The sequence below is a fragment of the Meleagris gallopavo genome, chromosome 3, assembly GCF_000146605.3.
Source record: "Meleagris gallopavo isolate NT-WF06-2002-E0010 breed Aviagen turkey brand Nicholas breeding stock chromosome 3, Turkey_5.1, whole genome shotgun sequence".
NCBI lineage: Eukaryota > Metazoa > Chordata > Aves > Galliformes > Phasianidae > Meleagris > Meleagris gallopavo.
The window spans coordinates 57540237-57555598 of record NC_015013.2 but is presented as its reverse complement, the minus strand read 5'-3'; positions in this window follow the sequence as shown (position 1 = coordinate 57555598).

Below are 15362 nucleotides of genomic sequence, written 5' to 3'. Positions count from 1 at the left end.
GATACAATAAATATTTCATCAGCTAACTGTAAACAAAAGAACAAGTGCAGTAAAATGTAATTAAAAATGTAAAAGTGTGGAGAAAGATTTATTTTACCACAGTGATATTAATATTAGAAATAATATGTAAATAGATATCAAGGTTCTGCTGCAGAAACAGTGGAAAATAGCTGTTTATTTTCTATAATGAGCTTTCATCTATTTCTTCTTTTTGACTTTCATTTTAAGTAATTTCAGAGATTTATGAATAATGATGCTCTCAGTCATTGGAAAGCTCTAACAAAGCTTCAAATTCTAGTATTTCCCATCAGATATTGTTTAGCAGTTTCATGATTTTTGTTTTTAGACTGGGCAGTAGAGTTAACGACAGCACAGAACATATGGCAGAAATATGAATAGTTTCACACTTCTGGTCTGTCACGGAAAGAAGATGAGGCATCCTTGTGGTTTGTGACTCACAGTCCATGATATAAGACAGAAAGGTGCTCTGTCTCAGCTGTAGCTGACACACCACAGGCGCAACTCTTAAGACACAAAGCACCATGCCAGTACATGAACAGCATTTCAGTTTTCATCTCATCATACTTAAGTCCGTAGAACATCTTCCTAGTGAAGAATCCTCTCCATCAAGACCTTACCTTTGAAACATGTGGTACTGCTAGTGAAATGGAGCTCTGGCTCTGCATCTGGCTGGCACTGTTGCTGCTACAAAGTACCACAGGCGCTTCCTGACAATTAAGGAAAATCTGGCTTAATGAATTAGAGAATAGCATAGGAAAGTGTACCTCCTGATAAATAATTGGATTTCTGCTGTCCACAGTGTCAAGCTGTAAATTCTGCTTATCCACAGCTTTGAGGTGGCATAAAGTTGCAGAAATGGAGTATTTTGTTCTATTTTTGACATGGTGCAGTATGGATCAGATGATGGTCTTAAACTCAAAAGTGCTACTTATTTGGACATTACAGTTATACAAATACTGGAAAGGATTCCTAATTCCTATGAATGTGCACATTAGATTTAAGTTAGAAACATATCACAAATAAGCCTTAACTGTATAAATGCAATTTCAGTATAACCACCACCTCTGATAACACAGGCAATTTAACAGATCAAATTCCTTCTTCTTCCAATGACTTCTTATCCTTTCAGTTCCAACTCATTTTCAAACACCCAAGGGGAAAAAAAGACTACACAGCATGACCTGAAAGGCTACAAATCTGGCTATTTTAGAACAAAGTAAGGTGAGAGGAACAGTACATTTTCTATGAAAATGTAGATTCACTGAAATCAAAGTGCTGGAAGGGAAAAACGTCAATTGAAAAAAAGGCTGAACTAGATAATTTAAGCTTTCTCACTTCATTATCTAATTCTTTGAAATTCTGAAATAAAATAATTCATCATTACCAATATGCATTCTACTGATTCTTGAATGAATTGTTTCAAATTCTGTATTCTGTTAGAAATAACATATTAACTATTCTTCCAAATCACTTTATTTTGTTATTTTAAATCTCTTCTACCAGCCATTCCTTCCCTTTTTCAAAACACTAGTGAATTTTCTGTTTTACTTTCTTTCCTGAAATGTCGTACAAGTCAGATGTATATTGTAGTTGCCTTCTTTATGCCAAGTGAAGCAATGCCAACCATAATGGTACAATTCCCGTAGCTGTTGTTAAGAAGGAATGCAGAGTTTGACACTCAGACTTCAATATGTTTTGCTAGAACTCCCTGGAACTCAAATGCAGAGACTTTTCAAGTTTAATAAGGCTATACATGAGGTCGTTGGGTCACACTAACAAGTCACAAGGCTGTGGCAGTCCTTATAAAAGTGTATAAAAAAGAGAAGAGAAGGGAAGGGAAGGGAAGGGAAGGGAAGGGAAGGGAAGGGAAGGGAAAGAAACATGCCCATGATGTTTAAGACACATTGTCAAATTCCTTTTTGTTGAGCCAAAGAAAGAAGTTTGTGCAAGCAATTTCTTATGACATTTTCTTCAAAATAAATGGTAGGAGGTAAATATTTATCAGTGTTCATGGTCCTATTTAAGACAATAGAACTTATGCTCATGAGTTCTAGCATGATATAGTGTGAATAACTGAACTGGATAGTTTGCAAAGCATGATAGATTTTGTCATTAAAAAATATTCACCACTGTGTATTTCTCTGCTGAAGGCAGAAAACACCTATTTTTTCAGGAACCAAATATATTCCTTAGAATGTGCTCAGTTACTAGTTTGTTTCAGTTGTACCATCCAAGGTAATGGTCAACCAAATGATTTCTCCAATGAAAAGCGCAGTGAAGTCACTTTCTTCCATGTGTGTTTTAATATTATAGCCCTTTATCATTATCCAGGAGGCTGCATTCCAGGGCACTGAGATCAGTAATATTTGTGAGGGTCATTCTCCCTCTCATTCACTTCTCATGAAAAAATATGTTCAGTGTGATATTTTCACCCAGTAAGATCTTTGTTCTTATTTTGTTTTCAATATGTACTTAAGCTAAACATTTATTATTACTTTGTTTTCAGTATGTACTTAAGCTAAACATTTATATTAGTAAAAGTAAGTAAGATCTAACACAAATTCTTGGCATTTGTTGAGGATGATGCTAATACTCAGCCTCGTGGACTTCAAACCCAATTTTAAAGGTCAGCTCCCAGGACAGTTTTAAGATGTCAGCTATTGTATATCTCACAGACTACAGGTCACTTATTCAGATTTTTTAGATTGAGGTAACAGTATCTTTGAAGAAATAAAACACATAATCTATATATATACATATATATACATATATAACTAACCTGAAAACAGGGAAAAAAAAAAGAAAAATTAAGAAAAAGAAAAGTTAAAAACAACGAAAGCTTGATTTCCAGAATTTGAAATTAGTATTGACAAATGTTGAAAATCACAGAAGATTTGTAAGTAGGAGTATTAAACTCCCCTGCATTTTTTATTTTATTTTTATGATATGGTATGCAGGACAACTAACAAAAGTCTGTCTATAAAAAAAATATATATATATGCTTAGTTATCTTAATGTAATCACAAAAAATAAACGGACAGCAGTTAACATAATATTTATAATTTGACTTATTGCTTCATCTCACTCCAAGGCAAATCCATTGCATGTTACAAATGATACTGTGTTGTTGTGAAAAGAATTGGTTACATATGTTTAAATTATACTAAAAATATCTCCTTAGAGCCAAAAGTCAAAGTTAAAAATGCCATTGAATAAGTCTGATGTTTTTAATATATTTCAGAGAAAACATTTCAGGGAAGAAAGAAAGAGAGAAAAAAGAAAGAGAAAGAGAAAAAGAAAGAAGGAAGGAAGGAAACATAGATCATTTATCATATATTTTTATTAAGTTAGATGTAAGTGAAAAAAAATACGGATACACTCTGCTAAATTATATAAGTCTTCTGAGTAAAATTCATTGATTCATTACATGTCCAATGGCTGTTTTGATATGGTACACAGTATGGCAATGCATTTAAGGCTATTTCCCAGTCATGTGGTCCTCTTGTTCAATTTGTAAAATCTTCAGAATCTAATCTGTACTACTGTTCTGTTTTTTAAGAGATTACGTATATTTACAGTACTTAAAAAGAGATAAAACTTCCATTTTTTTAGATTAATACAGCAGAAAGAAACCCTTCAGAAAGAATTCTTCACTGAAGAACAGTAACAATTATATGGAGAAATACTGACTGATCTAGCACATACTCCAGGAATTACATTTCATGTTTGAAATGCTTATACATGTGTATCATAGAATCACAGAATGGCTTGGGTTGAAAGGGACCGTAAAGATCATCTAGTCCCAAACCCCTGCTATGGGCAGGACTGCCCCCCATCAGCTCAGCCTGCCCCATTCAACCTGGCCTTGAAAGCCTCAAGGAATGGAGCATCCACAGTTTCTCTGGACCAGCCAGTGCCTTACTACCATCCAATGAAATTCTTTCATTCTAACATCTAACCTAAATTTTCCTTTTTTTAGTTTAAAGCCATTTCCCTTGTCCTATCACTATCAGAGTGTGTAGAGTTGATACCCCTCAAAGTATCTAGTCACTTTGTACTGAATTCCACAGGCAACATTTGAGAAAGACAGATAAGTCAGGTGGAATTCACACTGTTAAAACTGGACCAAAGTCATGGATGCAGAGCAAGACTTGGAAATAGAAATACATGGAAATAAATTTGCAAGGGTAGAAGTTTTTTGGGTTTCAAAGATAAGTGGTTCTATTTTTTGAGGGAGATCTTTTTTTTTTAAATGTCACAAGTGGATGAGTGTTTGGAAGCATTCAAAGATTTCCATAAATTTGACAATATTACAAAAAAATAAAACAAAAAAAAAAAGGGGGGGGGGAGGGGCAGTCAGGGAATCCTATAGAAAAAAGTATTTGGACAGCTTTTGATAGACCTGTTCTACTCTGAAATGTGGCATGAAAAAATAACATCAAGCTCCTTCTTTTATGGTTAGACAATTTAAAGAGTTGCCTGGGGCTCATGATAATTTACAGTGTTATCATTATAATGATTATTGTTTCAATATCCTCATGTTCTGGTATGTTTTTATCTCTGCATCCTGTTTCAGTTAGCCAAAAATGTGAAAAGTCCCATCCTTGTAGAGAAAGACTGCAATAAATTTCATTGCCTTTGCCATTTAGTGTGCTTTGCCTTTTGATTGTCTTGTGTTCCTTGACTTACCTGTACAGGTCCAACAGCTTTGGGGAAGGAGCACATCAGCCACACTATGGAGTATATAACAGGTTAAAGAAAAACAACTTCAATGATCTTCCATGTGCAAGGGTAGCTATTCAAACTTTCAAGTTTTGTTTTTGTGACAGTCTGCAAAGAGAAGAAAAAATGTCACAACATGACTCCTTTCTCATGACAGCAACTGTAACAAAAATGGGAAATAATAGAAGCAACCCATTCTAGTCTTGCAATTTTTAGATAGTAATCACTTCACTCTTCTTGGATTCTGTCAAGAGTTGTCTGGTCTGATCTCTCAAAATGAAAGAATTCACTCCTTATCCTTAAAACAAAACAATTACAGTTAAGTCTGTTCTCTAAGAATAGGTGATTATCTCAGATCTGGTCTAGGAAAGGTGACTGTCTTCTAAGAGAAAAAAAGTACAGTTGAAGTCTTTTAACCTATGTTTTCTTTGGTTTACCCATCAAATACCTAAAATAACAACATTTGTCCAAAAAGAAAAGGAACAAAATTTAGAATTCACACTATCGGCTACCTGTTACTTATTGAGTCAGAATCATTAGGGAGAAGACTAGGCTTGAATCATTTTTCAAATGTTGCTATCCAGTAGAACACATCATATAACAAAATAATAATTTTATAAAAAATTCATTTCAAAAAACATTTCAAAAACAAAAAATGCAATCTGTAAACAAACCATTAGGCTTCCTCTGTGTCTTTGAAATCTTTTAAAATAAATGTCGTGTCCATATGCTAAAGACCCATCTGGATAAGTTACAGTGCATCTTGTACTCTTGTATTGATCTCCAGCAATGTTGTCTATACATTCCCAGTAATGTATTTAGCAACATGAGTAACAGTATTGAAAGTGAATTCATTTCTTTGATATATTCTTCTATGTAATACAATGTTTTAGGCGCAGCTTTTAGAAACCAAGTTTTAGCAAGGGACAAGGACCTTATTACCCTCTTGTTAATAGCACATTTTTATGAATTCATTATATGGCTTGAAAGCAAAACTGAAAATTTAACTTTATTTCTTTATTCATAAGGTCTACCTTCATAAATCCATTGCCTAACATCCAGTCAAAGATACAAAGTTATCGAATCAAATTTATACTTATTTATAAAGATGTTATTGTCTGCACAATATATTTTGTGGGGAATAACTGACTAAAGTGCAAAGCAATTAACAGCTGTAGTATAGGCAACCTAGTTATAGGGTTATAATACCATAGGGAGCAGCACTTAGGAGAGAAGCAAAAGTATACTTTCAAAGCTTTTTTAACAGCCATTAGGTTGACATGATGAAGAAAGAAGTAGTGTCTGGATTAGATAAATTAGAACAATATTTATTAGTTTGGGCTCAATTACAGTAATAAGGTGTAGCCTAGAGAAGAGAATGCTTAAAGTTGCAATAAAAAAAGGTCCATAAATGAAGGAACTAGTGGCCTGAAGTAATCTTCTTAGTATAATTTCAAAGTCAGTATTTGTCTTAATAGACTTAATTTTTGTCAGTATAAGAATTCAAGCAGTCTAATATGACCACATAATTTCTCTTTTGTTAGAAAAGGTACAAAGTCAGACATACCAAATTAGAGAGCATTTTTTCAAGATGAGCATTATGCAAAGGAACCTGTTACATTTGCCTGTAAGATAAAGAAGCAGTTGTATTGCGGAATATACACTGAAGGACGCTGACTGACCTCTTTAACAGTATATCATTATATAAGTATAGCAAATGTCTCATTTTTAAGACCCTTATTATTTCTGATAATAAGCAAAATCTATCTGTGAATCATTTACTACAGAATTTTCCACACTTAGGATTTCAGTACATCTGGAAAAGCTTTTATTTGATGGACAAGATTTATTTAACTTTCTGTTATATTTGAAACCAGTCTTGCTTCATGGCTTTATTTAGCATTCAGTCAAGGAAATAAATCTGCCCAATAAGATAAGTGCATATACAATATACACAGAGTGATCTACCTTCTTAGCAGTCATGTTTTTGTAGACAGGAATGTAACTGTTTCGCTCAAAATGTATTGCTTGTTTGAAATACAATACTACTGAAATACAAGATGTAATAAATATATAGATCAAGAAATGTGTTGAGTACTTTTGAATTAATGGCTTTTATTCATTTCAAACATTCAAAATCAAAGGATTAAATTGGATTTTTTTTTAAATCTTAATTTGGGTAGTACTTTCCTTCAAAACATGCCTTATTTACAAATAAAGAAAAGATCTAAAGAATGTATTGCTTGTGTTATCACTGATAGAATAATATAATTGCAGTAACCAATGCAATATGAGGGGAGAAAATCATTATACACAAAATATTGGCAAACATACAAAATAAGCAAAGATGTATTGTTAAATTATTCATTGATAAACTGACTTTAAGGCCAGAAAGTCAGTGAGTGGTTGACCTCACATCAAACACGAGCAATCAAATTTCATACTTACACTGAAGTAAACCAAAGAAGCCTATGTTTGTTAAAACTTGCCTTTCAGAAGATTTCAAGACTTCAGAATTGGAAGAACTTAAGTTTTTCCATGGCTGTTTGTTCCATTTTTTAGTTAATTTTCTTTATGGATACCCAAACCAACCAACCAACCAAACAAAAAAACACTACCACACTTTTCCTTTGAGTATCTTTAACGGGTATCAATTGGTTCTTGTTATGCTGCTTCTTTTCTGTCCCAGTCTGACGAGCCTTTAGTACCTGGTATTTTTCCTCATGTGGAGTACTTATGTGGAAAGATCTGTTGTATCAAATGTACATCGGAGTGACCTACATATGTTATAATGTAATCAATTCTTGATAATCTAACAAAGTTAAATTTCATATATACTACACCGGAAGACATTATTTTCAACTTGCAGCCATTTTAGAATATCCTCTTGGCAGTTATTGGACATGTATGTATCAATGTGTAAAAAGTTTTGAGCCATTTTACTCCAGTTGAGAGAAATAGGATTTGGAAAATTCCATGTAGTGATTTAGTAAGATTCCAACTAAGCAATCTAAAATGGGATTGCAAGAATGTGTCATTTTGAATACGTTGACCCAGAATTGCATACCTATTCTGAAGAATATTCTGCCTGCGTGTGGTTACAATGTTGAATTTCAGAAATTAAATATGTAAGTCAGAAAATGAAATCACAAACAGACCTTTAAAGCAAGTAAAATTCACAGTGTTGACAGAGGAAGAGGTAACAAATGATTGCATGTTAGCTGGTAACCCATAATTGCTAGTTATTTCAGGTTATCTAGAACTATCTTGAATATTTAGACAATGCAACAGGTCCATGCAGATTTAACTCAGGATCATTTTCATATTAACTTTTCTAGAACAAGTGAAGCAGATATTCACCAGACATAGATTTCTTTGTAAGCTGTTGGAAAGAAATGGCTATCAAGATGGCTATCAACTTTAAGTGGCTTAGCAGCCTCCAAGAGTGATGCTTGATTAATAAAAGCATTGTTCTTGGTTGATGGCTACTATGCTACCTTACCGAGACAGAGTCAAGTCAGTCAGACGAACAGAGGCCGCTAAAATCAAGACGACAAAGCTGCCTCCTTTTGTTTCATCTCTATTGTCTTTTTCCTTTAGAGTTTCTTGCTTATTAATGATAGAGATTTGAAAGTTTCCTACAAATCATCAGTTTCCAAAGTGCCCAACTGTCTATTCAGATAAAAGAACACTACCTAAAACAGTTTTTGCTGATGATGTAATTCTAACTTGAGTCATAATGGAACAAGAAAGATCTTTATTTTAAAGGCAGGAGGAGGGGCAGAGAGTGCCAGTAAATTCGGGATTTCTGTAAATAACATAACATGAACTTTACAACTGTGATTGCTTTACAGAAGTGTTATGGTTCTGAACAAGAAAACTTTCCAAAGAAGTTGGAGGAAAAAGTACAAATAGCACCACCTACTCATTATAAACAGTTTCAATTCACAAACACAAACCATTATTTTCATTTGAAATCTAAAATACACCACTATACTAGACAATAGGAATAAAATTAACACTACCTCAGCCGAAATCAGGACATCATGGATTTCAGTGATTGTTAAAGATCCTTTCTATTTTGCTATAGTTTCCTCTCACAGGATTACTGAACTATAAGCTACTCTTGATAGTGAGTCTAGGCATCAGATAATTTTTCCAGGGTGTAGGAGCATGGAACTAGAATAAAGAAAGATGGGGATCATTCATTCATATTCACAGAAATGATACACAGACATCTCATTCTGTCTTTATGTGTAGTTGCTTGTCCAAAAAGGGATTCCTCTGATAGACTTTCTATTGATTTTGAACCTGTACTCTTTCATGAACAATTTACTCTCTTTATTCTTATGCCTAAACTACCTCTTAGTTAAAATAAGTTTTCCACTATTAAAACAAAACAAATAACAACAAAACCCACTGACATTTCTGTAAGGCATGGTAGGTTAAAATTGTTATTATGTTAACATCTTCATGCATATGTAAACAATGACTGCTAGGTTTCTGTTTTGGATTGTTTTAACAGGAATTTACAAATAAGGTAATGTAGTGCTAAATTGTGCTAGAACAGCACCTAGTTACTCAGAGCACCACAGTTCTAAATGGTCAGTACACACAAGGAAAAGTACAGCTTTTCTTAAAATCTTTCAACCATAGCTCAAGCAGTTTTAAAAGTTCTGTATTAAAGCCACTGATGTGATTATAGCACAGTTAAAGATCCCCTAGTTTATGCAATATTCATATTTGAGAAACTATCTTGGTTAATATATTATTTATCTCTTAGAATCATAGAATCATTGAGGTAGGAAAAAACCTCTAAGATCATCCAGTGCAACCACCAACCTACCACCAATATAGCCCAATAAACCATGTTCCTAAGTACTACATTTACTCTTATTTAAAATACTTCTAGGAACAGTGACCACCATTTCCTTGAGCTACTTGTTCCAATGCCTCACTATTTTCTGAGAAGAAATTCTTCTAATATCCAAACCAAATCTCCTTTGGTGCAACTTAAGGCCATTACCTCTTGTCCTAATGCTATTATCTGGGAGAAGAGATTGACTCCCACCTCGCCACAGCCTCCTTTCAGTGAGTTGTAGAGACCGATAAAGTCTCCCCTGAGCTGCCTCTTCTCCAGATTGAACAACCCCAGTTCAGTTTCCTCAGTCTCTTCCCATAAGACTTGTACTTCAGAACCACACAGCTATATTGCTGTTCCCTGGATGTGCTTCAGGGCCTCAGTGGTTTTTTTTTGCAGTGAGGGCACAAAACTTCTACTAAAGGTACCGTTGCACATTATTTTCTTTAATGCCACTAGAATATCTTGTATGTTTAACACAGCGTACTGGTAATTTATAATGATATAGAACACCTTGACTCTGGTAGAACAAATATATTGCTGCGTTTAAAATGAATCCAGTACGTATTTCTAGTTGCTTGGGATATACATCTACCATAGCTAAGGCATCTGTGTTATTCTCTCCTTGCCAGGAGTTGAAAATTAGCCACAGAATTCTTAGTGGTTAGTTAATCTCTTAGTTTAGAATAATCTCTTAGTTTTAGAAATGTGAAATCTTATTCTACTAATCTACTGTCATCGTTACTGGCAGAAAATGATTTCTGAGAGAGATTACCAAGAAAAAAACCTCCAAAACATGCATTTAAGACTTTTTTTTCTGAAGCTAGTAGTATTATGACATTTGAAATAAGTAACTTGTGTGCCTTCTAGCTAAAAGGTAACATTTCATGAGTGACATTGATACTTCATGTTCCTTGTGGGTAGGTATTAGACAGTATTACATGGTGGGATTTACTAAATGTCCTCCTTTTCATTGAAGTATTTGAGTACCTTTTTTTATAACCAGTTTCAACTGATTAAGGTTTATCAAAGTGACAATGTATGAAATGTTAGGTGCATTCTTTTCTAAGAAAAACATAGGGAACAATAACGATTATTGAGTTGCAAGAATAACTACTGAAAAGGTAACTTATCTGGACAGAAAAATGTCCAAAACACATCAATTCCTCTATTATCTACTCCACAAATAATGAAACACTGAAACACACCTCTGGTCAAAGCTGAGGAGACTGCAGAACTCAGCAGGGATAAGTTAGGATTCAAAAGATGTCTTTTTAGACCATATAGTAGGGGAAAAAATAAATAGTTCAGAGATAGAAATACAGGCAGAATTGTACATGAAAAACCAGACCTGAAAACACTCAGAAGTCAGTCACCATCAAATTTAATAGAAGGTTTTTTGTTGTTTGTTTGTTTGTTTGTTTTGCTTTTGTTTTTTGTTTTTGTTTTTTTGTTTTTTTTCTTTCTTGTCGTGTACGGTGGTCAGTTGTATTATTAAACTAGTTACTTGGTCGATGTACTTCTTAATAATGTATTCTTTCTAAATAAAACTAATTTACTATCCTTCGTTGGTTCGTCCTAACGAAAACTAAAGTAGTCACAACCAAACGAAAAAAAAAAAAAAAAAAAAAATAAAAAAAAAAAAAAAACAAAAACAATGAAAGTGGTCACAAAGGGTCATCACAAAGAGTATTTAATATTGTATTTAATGGTGTTTAAACATTCCAGGACACAGAAGTGCTTTCATCCAGTCAGTCTAGAAATGAGAACAAGACTTCAAAATATCTGTAAGCTTCTTCAAATAAATGGAAGTTCCTTATATTTGTATGAAATTTTTGAGGATTTACTGAGCATTTTTTCTGTATTTATGCTGTGATGGTTTCATACTGATGGCCAGCTAAACTCGATGGGACTTCTCCACAGGCAGCATGTAGAGCTCTGCTACACAAAATGCCCAGGGACAGCAGGAGGACAGCCTGCTCCACCATAAGCCTCTCCTGGGCTGCAGGTAGCTTCTGCTTCATGTCTAGAGCACCTCCTGCCCTCCTTCTGCACTGACTGTGGGGGCTATAGGGCTATTTCTCTCCCATCTTTCCCAGCTGCTGTTGGAGCAGTGTTTCCCTTCCTTAAATCTGTTCTCCCAGTGCACTCCCAGTATCACACATGGTTCAACTCTGGCAGTGGAGGGCTGCTTTTGGAGCAGCTGGAGCTGGCTCTGATCTGATACGGAGCAGCGCCGGGCTTTGCTCACAGAGGCCATACCTGCAGCACCCCTGCTACCTTTCCATGTGAGCTCCATGCATACACATATATAAATGTATGCATATATATGTACATACACTAACATTGCACAGTTAATTCATTTATTGAAAAATAAATGATAGTTCAACACTTTTGTTCCACCCCTCGGGATCTTAGTGACCTGGTCCAGTACTGTTTTTCCTAGAAATCAACGATAGCTAAGAAAAGCAATATCCAGTAGATAATATTTTTAGTAAGTTTTCTCACAAAAGAAAGTAAAAACTTCAAAAATGTCTGTGTGAATATCTCTCAATAAAGAGAACTGCAAATCAAACTATTATCTTGAACAGGAAATGTAGATAACCCTGCTTTCTTGATCACAAATCTTTACATTTAGGTCATAATAGCAAATGTGATTTTGACAGAACATTTTCTAAGAATTTCATTGTAGGGGTTAGAATTCTTTGCCAACACCTAAAACTACCAGTTCATTTAGCTCTGACTTCATACACACAAAAAAATAGAGATCTCAGTAGTAAAGCATATGTTAGTAATGACATCAGTAAAAATAGGTACAGTTAAAATAACTATGGAAAAGGATAATTATGAATGTATTTGGCAGGGAAAAAATAAGTCTGCAAGTGTACTTTGGTATACAAAGAAACTGTACTGAGTCCCTGGTTCTTTGGTTTGTCATTCTGAAAGACATTCTTGTAAGAAGAAAAAAAACAACACATTTCAGTGTTAGTAGGCACCAGCAGATTTCCCAAAGCAATGAGAATCATATTCAAAATATAAATTGATACAAAGCATATTTGACTTTGTTGGTCCAAAGTACTCAAAATAACTCATGTAAGTTATTACTGGAACAAAAAAAACTATGAAGCCCATGCACAAAGGTTTCTAATTTCAGGATGTTTTCTCCCAGCTATGTGCCTTCTGATTTGATATTTTCTAGAAAGCAAAATCTACTAGATGTATTTTCATATCTTTCTCCCAAAGCTATAGTCCTCTGTTCGCATAGGACTAAGGTGGTTTGGCTATGAAAGGTGCTGATGAACACAGGGGTACCAGCATTTTGCTCACAACACGCAAAGTCCATGGCAGTCCCCTCATTGTTCTTTCACACTATAGGTTATAAACTTCATCAGAGGTTCCCTAGGAAAAAAAAATATCTAGAAAATGTATTTATATATTTCCCAATCATACAAACACAAGAAAAAAAAAGTATATAAGACAAGTTTAACTTAATTTTTATTTGTTTGTACACGAGAAACATCTTGGGAAAAAATATAAATATCATCATTGTGATTTTTTTTTTTTTTTCCAAAGAGGTCAAGTAGCCTTTGAATGGAAATGGTGGAGAAACACTGTTTCACAGGACTTTCAAAAAGCTTCAGTAAGTATTTTTTCTCAGTTGATCTAAATAAAGTATGGCACCAGCATAAGGTATGTTTTTCCCAAGGAGCTTTCAAGTAGCTTTTCATAGCAGAGCTGTGCAGAACATGAAATGAAACATTAGCAGTGCAAAAAGCTCCGTTAAGTCAGTAAATTCTTTTCTGTGATGTATTTGTTCTTATTCTCACAAAGAAAGTAGCTCACTCACCATTTTTTTTGTACTTTAGTTGTCTTTCCCAGCATAGATTCAAATGCTTGTAACTTCCACTTATGCGAGTAACTCTCAAGATGTTTGTCACAGCTTGCTTTTTGTTTGAAATCAATGGTATCATTACTGAAGTACAAAAAATAAAAAACTATAACACCGCTTTCATGAGATGTCCCCCCTGGATACTTTTCACTTCTCTGCTTAACATTTATAGATGCCACTTTGCTCACATCTGTTGAAGTCATTTTTACTTCTTTTTCAGCTCAAATGCTTTTTCCCACCTCCCCTCATTCAAACACCATTGGCTGGTTTGCCTTCCACACATGCAAGTTTCTTACAGCTAAAATCCTATGCTACCAGCTGAGAAACCTGCTGATTCGATTTGTCATGAGCACATGGCACATATTCATTTGTACTGAATGCAAATTAAATATATTCTTATACACATTGGCAAGATTTCAGTTTTAATTCAAAAGCACTGTGACTACCAGGGTAAGATCGTAGCTTTAGTTATACATGTGTCTCTTTAAATCACACTGGATTTGGCCTTAATTCCTCAACAAGGGTTAATTTTCATAGTACATAATTAAATACTCTGATATCTTTACACAAACATGTGGTTTCTTTTGAATATTCCCATTTCATGTTATCAAACATCAATTTATTTTACCAACACAAGTTTCAAAAATTCTAAATGTAAAAGGACAAAAAAATGAAGCAGTACCAGCAGTGTTATATCTAATACTTACTTACTTATCTTGACTCCATAAATTACAAATTGAAAACCTTCCTGAGCTTTATCTACTATCAGAACTTCTCTCTGAGGTGGCTTTATAGCACTTTTGTACATCCCATTATGAAGCAGTGACTAGCATTTCATTTTATTTTCTAAAGTAGAACAATCCCATATTCCTCCACAACTGCTTCAAGCCATTCACTCAACTAACAGATTTTTTAACCTAGCTTGTGTCTCAGGGTTTTGTAAAGAGGTAAAAAAATCTATTCAATTGTATTTTTTTAATGAATTCTCATTTTAGAAAGATTCTGAATAGTAACTGCTGTATTTCATTCAGTGAAGTATGAAAAGTACACTTTTAATTTTAGGATATGAAAAGATATGTAGAGTATAAATTAATGTTGAGTAAAAGAGGAGCCCAATACCATGTAGGATAGTACTACCTTCATTGCAGTGAAATATGAAAAAAACTAAACCTGGTATTGGAATTTCATTGTGGTAAAGTGTCCACTGAAAGATGGATAGTAGCATCAGATTTGTTTCCTTTTTAGTTTGATAGGAAGCTCAGTTTTATTTTGTAGGGGTCAAAGGACAATGTAAGAAAGAAATAACTACCAGGTCTGGTTCTGTCCTTTGTGAAGATATCTAAAGCACAGGTCTTCCAACATTTCCTGATCCTTCTGAAAATCTCACAGAAAATCAGCTTGATGCACACTTCCTTCATTATATCATATGCTAACAGTCTAGATCATGGGTGTCCAACCTTTTGTCTTGCCTGGACTGCAGTGAGTGAAGAGGAATTCCCTTTGGCTGCACATAAAATATAGTTAATGTATGTAAGCAACAAAACTTTATATTTTAATCTTTTTTTCTTAGGGTAAAAAAAAAAAAGAAGAGAGAGAGAGAACAACAGAAACAGAAAACTAGTGAGATGTTTGTCATTGTCTGTGAAACTAATGTGTCAGTCGCTGGTTCAATGGTATTGGCTGCAATTCCTAGAGCTCTCAAGGTGCTCGGTAGAGATTTTTGATATAATTTTACTCTACCTGTGCTTCATCCTTGAAAATAGTTGTTTGCAAATGTATATACTGCGAAAAAGTGATGACATGAATAAGGTGTGATGGTGAAGAGAGGGATATTTCATTTTGATGAGAGAGGTCTTACGAAACTCTAGT